The sequence below is a fragment of the Arachis hypogaea genome, chromosome 18, assembly GCF_003086295.3.
Source record: "Arachis hypogaea cultivar Tifrunner chromosome 18, arahy.Tifrunner.gnm2.J5K5, whole genome shotgun sequence".
Taxonomy (NCBI): Eukaryota; Viridiplantae; Streptophyta; class Magnoliopsida; order Fabales; family Fabaceae; genus Arachis; species Arachis hypogaea.
The window spans coordinates 74,120,105-74,134,568 of NC_092053.1; positions in this window are offsets into that span (position 1 = coordinate 74,120,105).

Here is a 14,464-nt window from a genome sequence, read left to right on the forward strand (position 1 = left end):
AGGTCTCATTGTTATAACCTATTCTGAATAAGTTCTACAATCGATGAAATAAATGCATTCCTTGAATTTTCTGCCTTGCCTCTTCCAGATAATTCATTTTTCTTCATCTATCTTATTTCAGGGGTTAGGAAGACTTCTTTGATGAACCAGTATCCATTTGGCACTTGAATTTTCAGTATTGTTCATAATCATTATTATTATTAATTTTTTTAAAGAGCGGAAGTTTAGGTATTATTATTATTATTATTAATTTTTAGTATTGTTCACTTGAATTTAGGTACGTTTATAGAAAATTCAGCCAGCATTATAAAGCCACAATTGGTGCTGATTTCGTCACAAAGGAGCTACAAGTAGATGACTCGTCACTTTACAGGTCAGTAATTTTAAGTTATCTGATAACTTTACTTTTAACTAACACATTCTTATTTTGGTCAAAACAATAAATGAGACTCTTTTGGCATATTTGGGATACAGTAGGACAAGAAAGGTTCAATAGTTTAGGTGCTGCATTTTATGGAGGTGCAGATTGTTGTGTTTTGGTGTATGATGTAAATGCACACAACACATTTGACACACTAAACAATTGGCATGATGAGTTCATTAAACAGGTGTGTACTATTTAGCACCTTTCTAAATGAGCAATACATGAAGATTATATCTTATATGTTTTGGTGTTTGGCCTCAGGCAGATTTGAATGATCATGAAGCATTTCCCTTTGTGTTACTTGGGAACAAGGTTGATGTAGATGGTGGAAACAGTAGAAAGGTATTAAAAAGAGTTTGGGCCTTTGAGATTAATATGCATAGTTTTGAAGTTGAAATCTCATTCAACTTGTTGCAGGTGACTGAGAAGAAAGCTAGGGAATGGTGTGCTTCTAGAGGCAAGTCTGGAGACCCCTTTCTTCATTTAATCCCATTTCAGGTGTGACCCTGATAATCCAAACATATTATTTTATCCTCATGGACTCCTTCCTGTACTCTTCAACTTATATATATGTAACTTGTCGTTTATGAGGGCTATAATTTGTATATTAGATTATGTCATTGAAAGCACTTAATAATTTCTTTAATTTAGTTATCTAATTATTATGTTTATGTCTTTTTTCTTTCCATCCATTCTAAAGGATGTCATAAGATCTATGAAAAATCATTCTTCAAACTTTGAAACATGCCACAAAGAGCATACCTGTAGCATATACTTCTTTCACAAGTTGCATTTCTAAAATGATATCTTATATATGCGCATGCATTTACAGATTTATATCAATTTCCATGATATATATATATATATATGTTTTTTATCATCATGCACGAAGAATAGGATAAGAGCGAGGGTGATGTTCCACTTGCTAGTCTATCTATCATAGATAACAAAACCAGTACTAATCAATTAATGTCCTCCCAACTAGCTCAATAATTGGCTTATCATATATTCTATCCTTTTTGAATAATGGGAGTTATTTGTTTATCATTATTTATCATATATGCAGTTTGAGTGCTCCAATTTATCTGGTTTGCTGGTTCCAAACAAGAAGAAAAGTTGCATTTATTTAAGCTCCAAAAGATATTAGGAAATTATTTTCTTTCAAACTAGACAGAGTGCTCTAATAATACATATTATATAAAATGAAGACTAAAATTGAACAACTACTTCACTGTATACTCATCAGCAAAAAACTTATATGTTATCTTTAGATATAAAATAGAATTTTTGTACAAAATCACAATATAATAATGATTCTTATTTCACAACCAGAAACTCAGTTGTTTTTTACATATAAAATCATCATTGGTTGTAGAAACTCCAAAGGAGTTTTAATGTGTTCAAATCTTTGTAATAGAAACAAGGTTTGCAAATTTCTTAGCTCTGTTGAAACCCTCACTTGTGCTATGAATATTGCCTTCACAGGCCTACAAGGATCCAAAGTAGTGTCTCACAGCCAAGTACCCTAGAAACATGGAAGATAATGACAATTTGGCAGCCAAGTTTTGAAGTTATTAGTGATAGGCATGGCAAAATATTGCTGTGAGGAAAAGCAGAATGGTGGGCATTAATATATTTGTTATGGTCCAATGTTTCTGACCTTAGTTTAATTATGTTGAGATCCACAATTCATGACATTGTTCTTGAAATTTTTATTTTGGTTAGATTTTGAAATAGAAAAGTAGCCAAATCATCTTCCTGTCATGTATTTACTTTGTCGTAACAGAGAGGTTCAATAAAACTTTTTCATGGTGCAGGTTTTGGAGAAGGATTTGGCTATATTTGGATTCTTTATTGCTTTAGGAAGAAGTACACGGTCCTTCCTTTTGGCAAATGGTTTTGATACCCTTGATGATCCACTAGAAGATTTCATCAGGTTTAACTTCTACTGATGTTATTCCTTTAGAATGTCAGGTTTCTTACAGTTCTAAGAATCTTATTATTAGTAGCTTTGTGCTGAGCTTACTAGTAGTTTTGTTGTAGTACTTGACCAAGATAATTATTATTAATAGGTATTTTTGGTTAGTATTTACGAACATTGTATCATCAGTTCTAAGAAAACGTAAGCTGCAAGGAAAATTCTACATATTTCAGTTTTTTTTCCTGTGTTTGTCTGTCTGCTTTTCCAATCGTGTTCCAGTAGATGCATATGCATATTCATTGGAAAAAAATTCAGCCATTTAAATTTCAATTAAATGTTTGGGCTAAACTATGGATATTGGAATCATTTTTAGCTGAAAGCTTTGTAAGAACAACTGAAAGAGACTGTATAGTTGCAGGGGTTGTGAAGCTGATTTTTTACCTAGATTTTCTTAATCCGAAAATTGTTTCATTTTTATCTTTGTGAAAATGTAAAATGCAGGGAGAAGAAGGCATTAGAAAAAGAGATCAAGAAAACAGTTGATAGACAGAGATCTGCAGTTAAGTCAATTGCAAAAGATTCAGATTCATTTGATGAGGTATGTTTCCCTGCTTCCAAATTAATTTATGCCTTATCTCTGCCATTTCTCAGGCATTGAAAAGTGTTGAAGAAGCTGTGACAAGACTCAAAAAGTTGCTTCAAGAGTTACATGTATCAAGCTCTATTTCTGGAAAAGAGCATATAAAAGTAGATGTTTAAAGATATTTTGGCGGAAGATATTTTGAAATTGGGCAGCCAGCAAGATCATAATATTATGTTATTTTTCTTACTTTCAAGGTATTAGCCAAGCTAGTTACCTTGTTTTATGTATGAGATGTATGTGACACTGTTAGAAATTGGAGCCAATCTAAGTCAAGACATTTAGAATTAAAAAAATCATGTTATATGTTATATGTTATATTTTATATTTTATTTGTATTGAAATTATTACTTTTGATTTTCAATACTAAAAAATTCTATATTATATTTAATACTTTATTTATGAATTACGTAATATTTTGTTTATAGGCTATGATTTCTTGTTATTGTGAAATTTTAAACAAAAAATTATTTGTTTAATACGGTAAAAACGATGGTTAAAATTACCTTTTTAAACAATAAAAAATGTCACTTTTATCCGGTAAAAACGGCGGTTTGTAATTGTAATTTTAAACAACATGAAAATCCATTTTAACATGGTAAAAATGGCGGTTTTAAACGCCGTTTTAACCAATAAAAATGCCACTATCAGGGTAAAAATGGCGGTTCAAAATGCCGTTTTAACCAACAAAAAATGCCGTTTTAATCCGGTAAAAACGGCGGTTTCAAATGCCATTTTAACCAACCGAAAATGCCATTCTGCCAAGGTAAAAATGGCGGTTCATAAACGCCGTTTTAACCAACCAAAAACGCCATTTTATCCTGGAAATAACGGCGGTTTGAACCGCCGTTTTAACAAACCAAAAATGCCATTTTATCCTGGAAATAATGGTGGTTTGAACCGCCGTTTTAACCAACAAAAAAACTATTTTATTTGAAAATAACGGCGGTTTGAACCGCCGTTTTAACCAGGTAATTATGGCGGTTTTTTAAAAATCGCTGTAATAACCAAATGGCGCTACAAATTATGGCGGTTTTTCTTGAGCACCATTTAAGGTAATAATGGCGGTTCAAACCACCGTAATAACCTTAAAAAACCGCCGTAATTACCAAGTTTTTTGTAGTGTCAATAGAAGACTAATCAACACTTAAAAAATTTATTTGAAATGAAAAAAAATAGATAAAACTTACATAAAGATGTGATGCAATGTGCAACAGTAACACCTTTAAAAAATATCTAATAATCAAATATTGAATATGATAGATTATGTGTAATTGTAGAGTTCTTATATAGAGCTATTGTATTTTGGACTGGACTAAAATTTTAATATGTATATGTTTTAATTTGTTGGAAAGAATCAAAGATATTATTTTATTTTAAATCAATAGTTTTCTTTTTTGAACGAAATTAAAAGTTTCTATTTACGGAGTCATAAATATAATATAACCTACTTTAGTGAGTCACAGCACCATACAACACCAACACCCTAACCATCACTCTCATTCAGTAATTACTTTCATTTAATAATAAAAAATAATAGTAATTACTCTCATTCATATTGCATTAGTAAAAAAAGCTCTATTCTAAAGCCTTCCATCAATTTTAATAAACAATAAATAACGTATAAAATAATATATTTATATATATGTTTAATACGCTAATAAGAAGAAAGTACTTCTAGTGTCATTAGCATGTCCAAAAAAACATAGATAATTAAATAAAACAAAACAACAATTGTTCAATTTAAAATTCAAAATACTTTAAAAATTGAATAGTATCTATTCTCTCAATAAACAATAGCTATAGCTAAGACTCCACCAAACCTTCAAAACATGCTCCTTTATCTCCATTACATGAAAAACTTCATGTTTCACAGCAGCTATTTTTTAATGGAAGGAGCACCAGACATGTTAAACTCATCCAACAGGTGCTTCAAACAAAACAAAACAAAAAGTATAATTAAGATTTTAACCAAAAAATAAAATCTGAAATACGAAAGAGGCCATATAAGTGAAGACCAAATGAATACCCTGACAACAGGTTTTTTAGTAACAGACAGATTTTTCACGATTGGATCAGGTGACTCATCACAAACAGAACATCCATCTTCACCTCGAGGCTATATAGAAAACCAATGAAAAAATAAATAAATAACACCTCATATTTGGCAAAGTAAGCCTTAATATACATAGTCTAAAATCAACAAAACATAAAGAAAAAAATCATACCTGAACAGGGTTAACAGGACCAGCAGGGGGTACATCAGATTTTACCGGGCCTTGATTGTCCCTCCACCTCAGTAAACTCGTAGGATCAGAACGTATCATCGATACATCATAAGAATCGCACCATCCAGTAGTTTCTACTTCGACCTTGAATATAAACTCCTTATCAAGGAAAAACTCATTAAAACCAATAGGATCTTTGCTTGCTTCCCCTTTTTCCTACACCAAAAATTTTACATTTTTATCGTGTTAAATAAACAAACATCTCTTATTGACAATCATAACGTGATCAACGAATTTGGTTTCACATACATTCAACTCTTTCACCATCTCAGTACAGGTTCGTCCGAATAGAGCTGCGACCTCCTTATCGAACACAACAAAATTCGTTGTAGCAATACCATCAAAAACCAACAAATTCAACTTGTACCTGTTTTTTTTTATTCAAAAACATCAATTAACACATGGCCTATCACCCTTTAGTTACAACAAAATCATAAAAATTATATTCAACATAATTTAGATGCTCAAACACAATTATTTTTAGATTTATCAGTTTTCTAGATTTTAACCTAGCAAAGGAGACTTTGGTATAAAATTGTTGTAGGTATATGAATTTTTTCTGTGCATATTAATCTTTGTTTGCCATTTTTTTTGTGGCTAGACCATATTTCCATCAGCCAAAGCAGCTTTTGTTTTTAATAATTATTGGTATTAAGCCAGATATTACTAAATCAATTAAAAATCAACATAATCAATTAGTTAACTATATTGCTTTTTTATGAAAAGATTGCACAAATAAGTTTAATTAGAGTCATACCTGTCAACCACATTATTCACGTCCCTATTACAGCCGTCGCAGAAGTATTCATCCGCATTAGCTTCTGCCTTCACGCTACAAAGACATGATTTATACCACCAACTTGGAACGGGTTCAACATCAAGAACAGTGGCCCGAACAACATAGAATCCAACCTACATAGGAACAGTGTGAAAGTTAAAAAAAAATAATGAACCAAACGAAAAAAAAGTAGTTTTCTATAAAGCACTCACATCCGCAACCGCACGTAACTCCTTTATTGTCTTCCTCCCAGTGGAATATAAAACCTCATCTTCATCAAGATATGTCGGTTTGCCAGAAATCACAGATAGGTACTGCGAGATCTCTCTATAGTACACGCTACTTATCAATCACAACGCCACAAATATACAATCAATATGCAGAATCATAAATAATTCACAATATTGGTACAATACCTTTTTTGAAGCATCAAAGCCTCGAGAATATCCGGATTTATCAAGAGTCTAGTACCATACATAATGTTCTGCACAATATTGGTACCTATATATAACAATCATTGCTTAAATGAGTTGTACAATTATACATGTCAGAAGAATTATCGAATGGAAAGTAACCAAAAGTATCCTTTAGATTTAAAAAAACAACTATAATCTACTGCGAACCTAATTAATTATTAAAAGTTTTTATTTCAGCAATGACATATAAAAAAATATTTAATGCAACTATAAAATAAGAAAAAGCATTATATAATAACTAAAATATAGTGTAAAATTATATGTTGATTTACAATCAAAAAAGAAATAAAAAACTGGTGATACCTCGTTTATTCAATTTTATATACTAATAGTTTGTATCACTTCAACCAATTAAATTTTAGAAATTAAAAACAAAAAAGAGAATTTCCAACGATATTTAAAAAAATCTTATTACTTGAAAGAGAGTGTTAACATAAAATTCTTATCACTATTAGTCTTTTATCTCATTTCAGCAATTTACACACAAACTATTAATTTCTTATCACAGAAAGAGAGTGTTAACTCCTTTCACATCTCAATAATTAGTAGAAATAGTTACAATAAGATATAATCATTTGATAGTAATCAAATTCTCACATACCTCCAGCATTTTTTACTCTTGCAAATTGAAAAACAACTATTGACAGTTGTTGATCGCCCGATGCCAGAAAACCCTTGATCTGGTCTACCATCTCTCCAAGAACAACAATATTAAGCTTTAAACTGTAGAGAAAATGCAAATTATTTAGAAAATAAAAAAATTAATTATATAAACATATTAAGTGGTGAGTAAGGGTTGTTGGAAAAAACGCATCCGGCATTCTCAATATGAATGACCATCATGTTAATAAGTTTGCCATCGTTCACATATTTCCCCTCAACTTCTACACCGGTCATAACTCCAGCAACGTCTTAAATAAATATCAAATAGAAAAATGTGCACAAATCACACGTTTTAGTGATATTTTATCATAATTACAAAACAAAAATCAACTTGTGTACATGCCATAAATTATACACTTACCAACCAAAAAAAGATGATCAGAAGAGTATCCCATAATTTTCCTAAAAGGGACCAACTTAATACCATATAACGGTATTGCATCACAGAAAGAGGGTAAGACAATAGTTCTATCTTGAAAAAACAACCGAAATTGATGCGATGTTGTGCGATACAACCGACAGTCGTTGCTAACTCCAAAGTATGTAAAAACATACACAGTTCCATCTAATATCAATGATTGGAACACATATATCAGATCCTCACCTACAGAAGCATGCATAGTTGTTCCCTATTTTTTCACAAAGCAAAAAATTTAATTATTCACTTTCTACACACCTACGAATAAGGTCCAACTAAATAAACAAATAAAATTTATATAAAATATTTCGTTCAATAGTTATAACCGAATAAATTAAAAATATGATTTAAATCTAAAATATTAAGTATCAAGCATTAATAATGGATTTATATTCACCCAAAAGGAAGAATATACATATAATGGATTCAAATATTCAATACTTTAATTGTTTTTTATTGTTTTTTTTTAACCACAGATATTAGAAAGGAAAAATGCGCAATGACAATCATGCATGAACATTAAGTGTTATGTAGAAGAGGGTTAAGATTAATGACAATCATGCATATGCGTTAGTAATGCCTTTATATATTTTTCTCTTAATCATGAATAACAAAATTTATAATTTTATATAACTATTTATGAGAATTTGGTTAAAAATCCCCCCAAATCCCCCTCTTTACTGGCCAAATACCCCTCACTCCTTGAAGCCCTTGTTTCTCTTTTCCCTTATAATTCCCCATGTCCGACAGTCAAACGTTTTAATTTGTTTTTCTAGTGTACATTTTTTTTTAAAGGAAGAGTTAGTTTTATATTTTTCACATATATTTTGTTCTTTTCTATACATATGCGTGCCAGCACAAATTTGGCATACTCACCCACTAATTCTTTATCCATTTCCGTAAATTAATTATGTAATTCGTAAATAATCATGACCCTTCTTTCTCATTTTTTAACATATTTATTTCCTTTAAAAAAAAAGAAAAAAATTTTCCCCCAATTCTTAGACTTTGAAATCTTTTGGCTGATTTTAGATTGATCTCCTAACCTATTCAATAGTACTAATACTAAATGATCGATCCGCTAAAATTCTACCCACTAAATTCTTTAAACATTTCTGCAAACTTTTCTCTATTTCTTTTTTATCAAAAAAGATTATTAAAAAGTGTTTTGGCTAATTTGTTATTAATTTATTTTATACTTATAACTACCCTTTCAAATTTTTTTTCATTTAGTTGGATTTCTAATAAAAAGTTAATTAAAACTATCCAAATTTTTTAAGTAAATACTTATTCTCAGTCAAATAAAACTGTAAAATATTTACTTATTTAGAATTAGGGAGTAACATATAATCTTTTAGATTTTATAAGACAATAAAAAGAAAAATACGAATAAAGATAAATTAGATAATTGAACATTAAAAATTCTTAGAACTAATTATATATTTGCATATAAATTAAAATATTTTCTTTTTTAGATGATGTGTGTGAATATTAATATATATTTGACTTATAGTGTAAAGTTTATGTTAAAATATTTAAAAAAATAGCTAATAAAAAATACTAAAACATTTTATAATTTAACCTAAATAATAGTACAAACTATTTGAACGTACAAACTAAAAATGTTTTACATGATAACTGCATACTAATTAAACAGTTAACTCCATAGAAAATAAAAATTGAAAAAACCTTATACTAATATTCTTTTCCAATTTTTTTTTGTGTATAATCTTTTTTTCGCCTTAACTTTTATATTGTTTTTGTTATTATTGTATATATACATATTTTTCCCCTCTCCATCAACGTATTCTTAAACCTTTTAAAATCTCGAATGGTCAAACTCAAAAGAGGGTGATAAATATAGATTAATTCCTAAATATGTCTCTAAAATATTTTTAATCCAAGAATTTAATTTTTAATAAATTTTAATTATTAAATTAGTTTTAAATTTTTATGTTATTAAACATATCAATTTTAATGTCAAATTTTGATAATAGTTAGACAACTTAATCTCTGTCTATCATTATTTAATAAAAAACATAACAGCTTTTAAAAAATTTAAAATTTTCATATTCATCTCTTTATATAATTACAATCTTCACGTTGACTTGTATAGTAAAATAAAAGTTTGTAAATTGATTTGGTGTTTGAAATTTTTAGAGGACTAAAGTACACATTTTAATTTTGGTGTTACCCTTTCAGTGATGTTTAACAACAATGTTAAAATTTGGTGTGTTTCTTTGTACGTGAGACCACAAATTTAATTTGAGGGTCGAATTTATGACTTTCAATTTTTTTTTAAACATACAAATTTCAGGGTCAAATTTTTTTTAATACAAATCTTACTCTTAGATTTATATTTTGGTATTAAAAAAATTTTACATGTGCAGTTTGAATCATCTAATTTGTTTTAAGATAAAAAAAGTTATTTTAACACAAATTGAACCTTTCGATTTGTGCATTATGAAATGTAATTTTTAATTAGATTTGTCTACAAATTTTATTATTACTCAAATTTGATGGTCTAATTTGTTATTTAAAGTTAAAAAAATAAAACTCATATCAGAAAAAAATATAACAATTTATCATTACATTGAATTACATACAATCTTTTTCTATTTCCAAAAAAGATTAACCGATGGTCCCAAGAAAAGCATAAAACTGTTGAGATTGAAATTGTAATAATTATGAGAGTGAAGATCATACAAATATGGGACTATGTGTATGTAAACAGAGAAATAATTGTGTGGATGAATAAATTAGAAGTACCTGCTCATCCATCAACACCATTTCAATGGAGCTATTGGATTTGGAGTCTTTAAATTTTGGTAAAGACCAGAGTCTGATTACTCTGACATGAATCTTCCAGCTCTCTTTTGGCAGTGCAATCATCTCTAACAAATCATATTGTCTATCCAGTTTTTCTCTAGAGAAAAAAATAAGAGCAAACGTAAATTGTAGCAAGTATGTATGGTAACAGTATAAGACCATACTTCCTAGGCTTTTATAGCAACTAAGAAGAGGTATATTTTTTAGATAAATCATTTTAAAATTAGACTGCATCCAAAATCACATTTTTTCCATAATCCAAAAGAAGAAAAAATCTATCTTAATAATTTAAAAATGAAAAAAGATTTGAATTGAAAATACAGCTCTTATTCTATATCATAAATACTGTCAATTCAAAATATACCGAATAAAAAAAGATATGAAAATAAGAGCTGAATCCATGTCTTCCTGTGATTAAAAAAATATATATATACGTGTATAATAATACCCTTAATATATGTATCAGAAAAATCCATAATTTTATTGTTGTTTTCTAAACCAGGCATCATACGTAGCAAATTTAAGAGAGTTTTATCCCAATATATGCCTTTTTTATGAGCTTAAATTATTAGAAAAATTAATTTTATAACATAGTATCATATTTTCTATAATTTAAAATTTGAGGCATTGATTTTTATTGACTCCAAAAAAATATTGCAACATAAGACAAATAAAAATATATATATATAAGATTTAGACAAAATAAAAAATTATGTGAAAAGACGTATTAAAAATAGGATCAACTGTATGATAAAATTAATTATATATGGGTCGCATGCAATTTGGGATTAGGGTTTTAAATTACATATATTAATGAATTAGTTTAGAGACTTACCATGATTACAACCAAGGTTCTGAGAACAGGGGAAGGACCCAATGAAGGATCCATTGGGAAGCTGTTGTTAGGACTGGGCATGTTTGTGTGCAAGTGTTTCAAGTAATTGGTTTTTTTCTGTGTAATCTAAAACACAAAACACAAAACACACAACTTGAGATGAATAATCAAATAATCATCTACAAATTTTACAAAAACACAAAGCAGCAGCAGGACAACATAGCCAGAACCCAAAAATCAAATAATCGTTCAACGATTTCAACAATCGAAGAACAGGTGCACACTAAAGCCACTGACCTTCGAGACAATGACGCCGAGACGACGGTGACAAGACCACCGCGAGCAGGAAGAATCCGACTGAGGATGGGCGTCGAGTGAAGAAGAAGACATCGAACAGGGGATTTGACTTGGAAAACACCGACAGTACAAAGAGAGACTCCTTGGATAGCCACGGACGGCGGCAACCGGTCACTCCATTCAGCGGCGGTTGAGGCTAGCTAGGGTTTCCCTTTTTATTTTTCTTTGAATGAAGGAATGAATGAAAGTAACAAAAGAGAGGAGGGAGACCATCAAGCAGTAACGTGTCTAACTCTTTTTGTTTTCTTTTGTTTTCTTTATTTATTCTAATTTATAAAAGTAAGAAAAGAGAGGAGGGAGTAACGTGTCTAACTCTTTTTGTTTTCTTTTGTTTTCTTTATTTATTCTAATTTATAAAAGTAACATTAGAGAGGAGGGAGACCAGCAGTAACGTGTTACTCCCTCTTTGCTCTACTTTGTTTTTTTTTATTTATTCTAATTTATAAAGAGACTACTTGATGATTGATTAAATTTTCTACATGTATTTTGGTAAACGAAGAGATTGATTAAAAAAATTTCTTATTTCTGATCATTGAATATATTCCTTCTATTCTAAAATAATTGTTGCTTTAATTTTAACTTGTAGATTTATTAAAAAAATTAAAATATTCATTTTAAATGAAGGGAATAAAAGCCGTACTTATCTTAAAACTGAAGAATTATACGATAATAATAATAACAATGATGCTGAATGAGCAAAAGATTTCAATAATGCATGATTTATTCCCAAGTTCTCAAAGTGGTAATCATATCCAAGTGAGAGAGGGATTTCCAATGAAAGGTTCAATACATTCCGAGACTGAGTATGCTGTGCATAGTTGAATCTCACTCAACTCTCATTGCAATTGCCAACATATTATCACCAACACTAATATTACATTTATTTCTTCAACGGGCTTTCATTTTTTTATATAAGTACTCAAATACTAATAATAATAATAAGTATTTATTAAAAGAAAACACACTTAAATCTTGGATTAAATAAACAAATATATGAAACAACTTTTGTATCAAGTTCTAAGAGATAAATTAATGTCAACACAAATTTTGAAAAATAAACTACTCATATATGGTAGATCCTACACTCTCAAACAACCATACTTCATTCAAGTAATAGTTTAAATAAATTATTCTCATATATTATAAATCAAACTGTGTAAAGGCGTGATGATTTAGTCCTCCATCACAACCCACTTCCCTTTCTTGGATTTGGATGAAACTGACTCCTCTCCAACCTCTTCAATATGTTTCTTAGCTCTGAGAATCTTAGAATTATGTTTCTCATCAACTGCAGGTGATGGAGTTAGCTCACTCTCACAAGCCTGGGATACGCCATCATGTACCAAAAAATATAAGAATAATAATATTTTATTTACAATGTAAAAACTAAGAACATCATTGTAACAATTTAAATTGGAAATCATTTGACACAAACCTTAGAAGTGTCGTATGGACCAGTAGACAAACTCAATAGTTCAGAATTTTCATGGGACAAAACACTATTAGAAAACTAGTTATTACAGACGGATATTTTCAACGAATTTTATCCCATGGAAATACAGAGGGAATTTCAGAGGGATTTTTTGTCAGAAAACAAAAAAATAGATTAGCATAAATTACAGATGGAAAAGAGAATCCGTCGATAATTCTGTCGGAAAAATTAATTTTTTTCCGTGAAAAATGGTTACAGACGGAAAATCCGTCTATAATTAAATAAACAAAATGCTGCATTTTATTAAATTATTACAGACAAAAAATCCGTCTGTAATTTAAATTAAATCCGTCGGAAATATTGAAAACCCTAATTTTATCACCACCCATTCACACTCCATTTGAAACAAACTCTAAGAGAAGGTGTTGTCAAACTCTTCGCCCTCATCCCTCGAACTCTTCGCCCTGCAGCCCGCCACCCGCAGCCACCGCAGTCTCTGCCGCCACTGCAGCCACGCAACCCTTGCATTAGCCCTCGCAGCTCCCCGCAACCCCCATAGCCTCGCATCCCCGCAGCGGCGCAGCCACCGTAGCCCCTACACAGACAAAGCCTCCACCGCCACCGTAAAAGATCCATCGCCATTGTAGGAAGCTGTGTCGCCTTGATTGGAAGCTCCCTCGCCGTCGTTTGGAAGCTCGTTGGCCATCTCCTCTGTTCGAGCGCTCTCCTTCTCTCTCTGTGTCACCGTTGTGTTTCTGCCACTGCCCTTCCTCCTCGCAGCCGGTGAGTACTGTGATAAATTGAGAACATTGAATGCTTATTTTGCTCATAATTTTGCTCATAGTTTGTTAAACAGTCACTTTGCTGTTCATAATTTTGCTCATTTTTTTATTCATACTTGTTCATAAGCACTGATAATATTGAATGCTATGTACTTTGTGAATTTTGTTCATAAAATGTCTATTTGCTGTTCATAATTTTGTTCATATTTGTTCATAAACAATGATAATATTAAATGCTCTTTTTCTCCAGTGTTGTGAACAGCTTCTTTTTCTCCAGTGTTGTGAACAGCTTCTTTGTTCATATTTGTTCATAAACAATGATAATACTTGTTCATATTTGTTCAAAGTTCTACATCAAAGTCTTTTTCTCCAGTGTTGTGAACAGCTTCTTTGGCAACATTTGCAGCAGATTCGGCAGATTCAACAACTGTCTCTTTGCTCTTCTCCAAGTTAGGAACAAGTACAAGTACAATTACTTACTTAATTAAAGCCCTTCTTCTTCTTCTTCTTCTTCTTCTTCTTCTTCTTCTTCTTCTTCTTCTTCTTCTTCTTCTTCTTCTTCTTCTTCTTCTTCTTCTTCTTCTTCTTCTTCTTCTTCTTCTTCTTCTTCTTCTTCTTCTA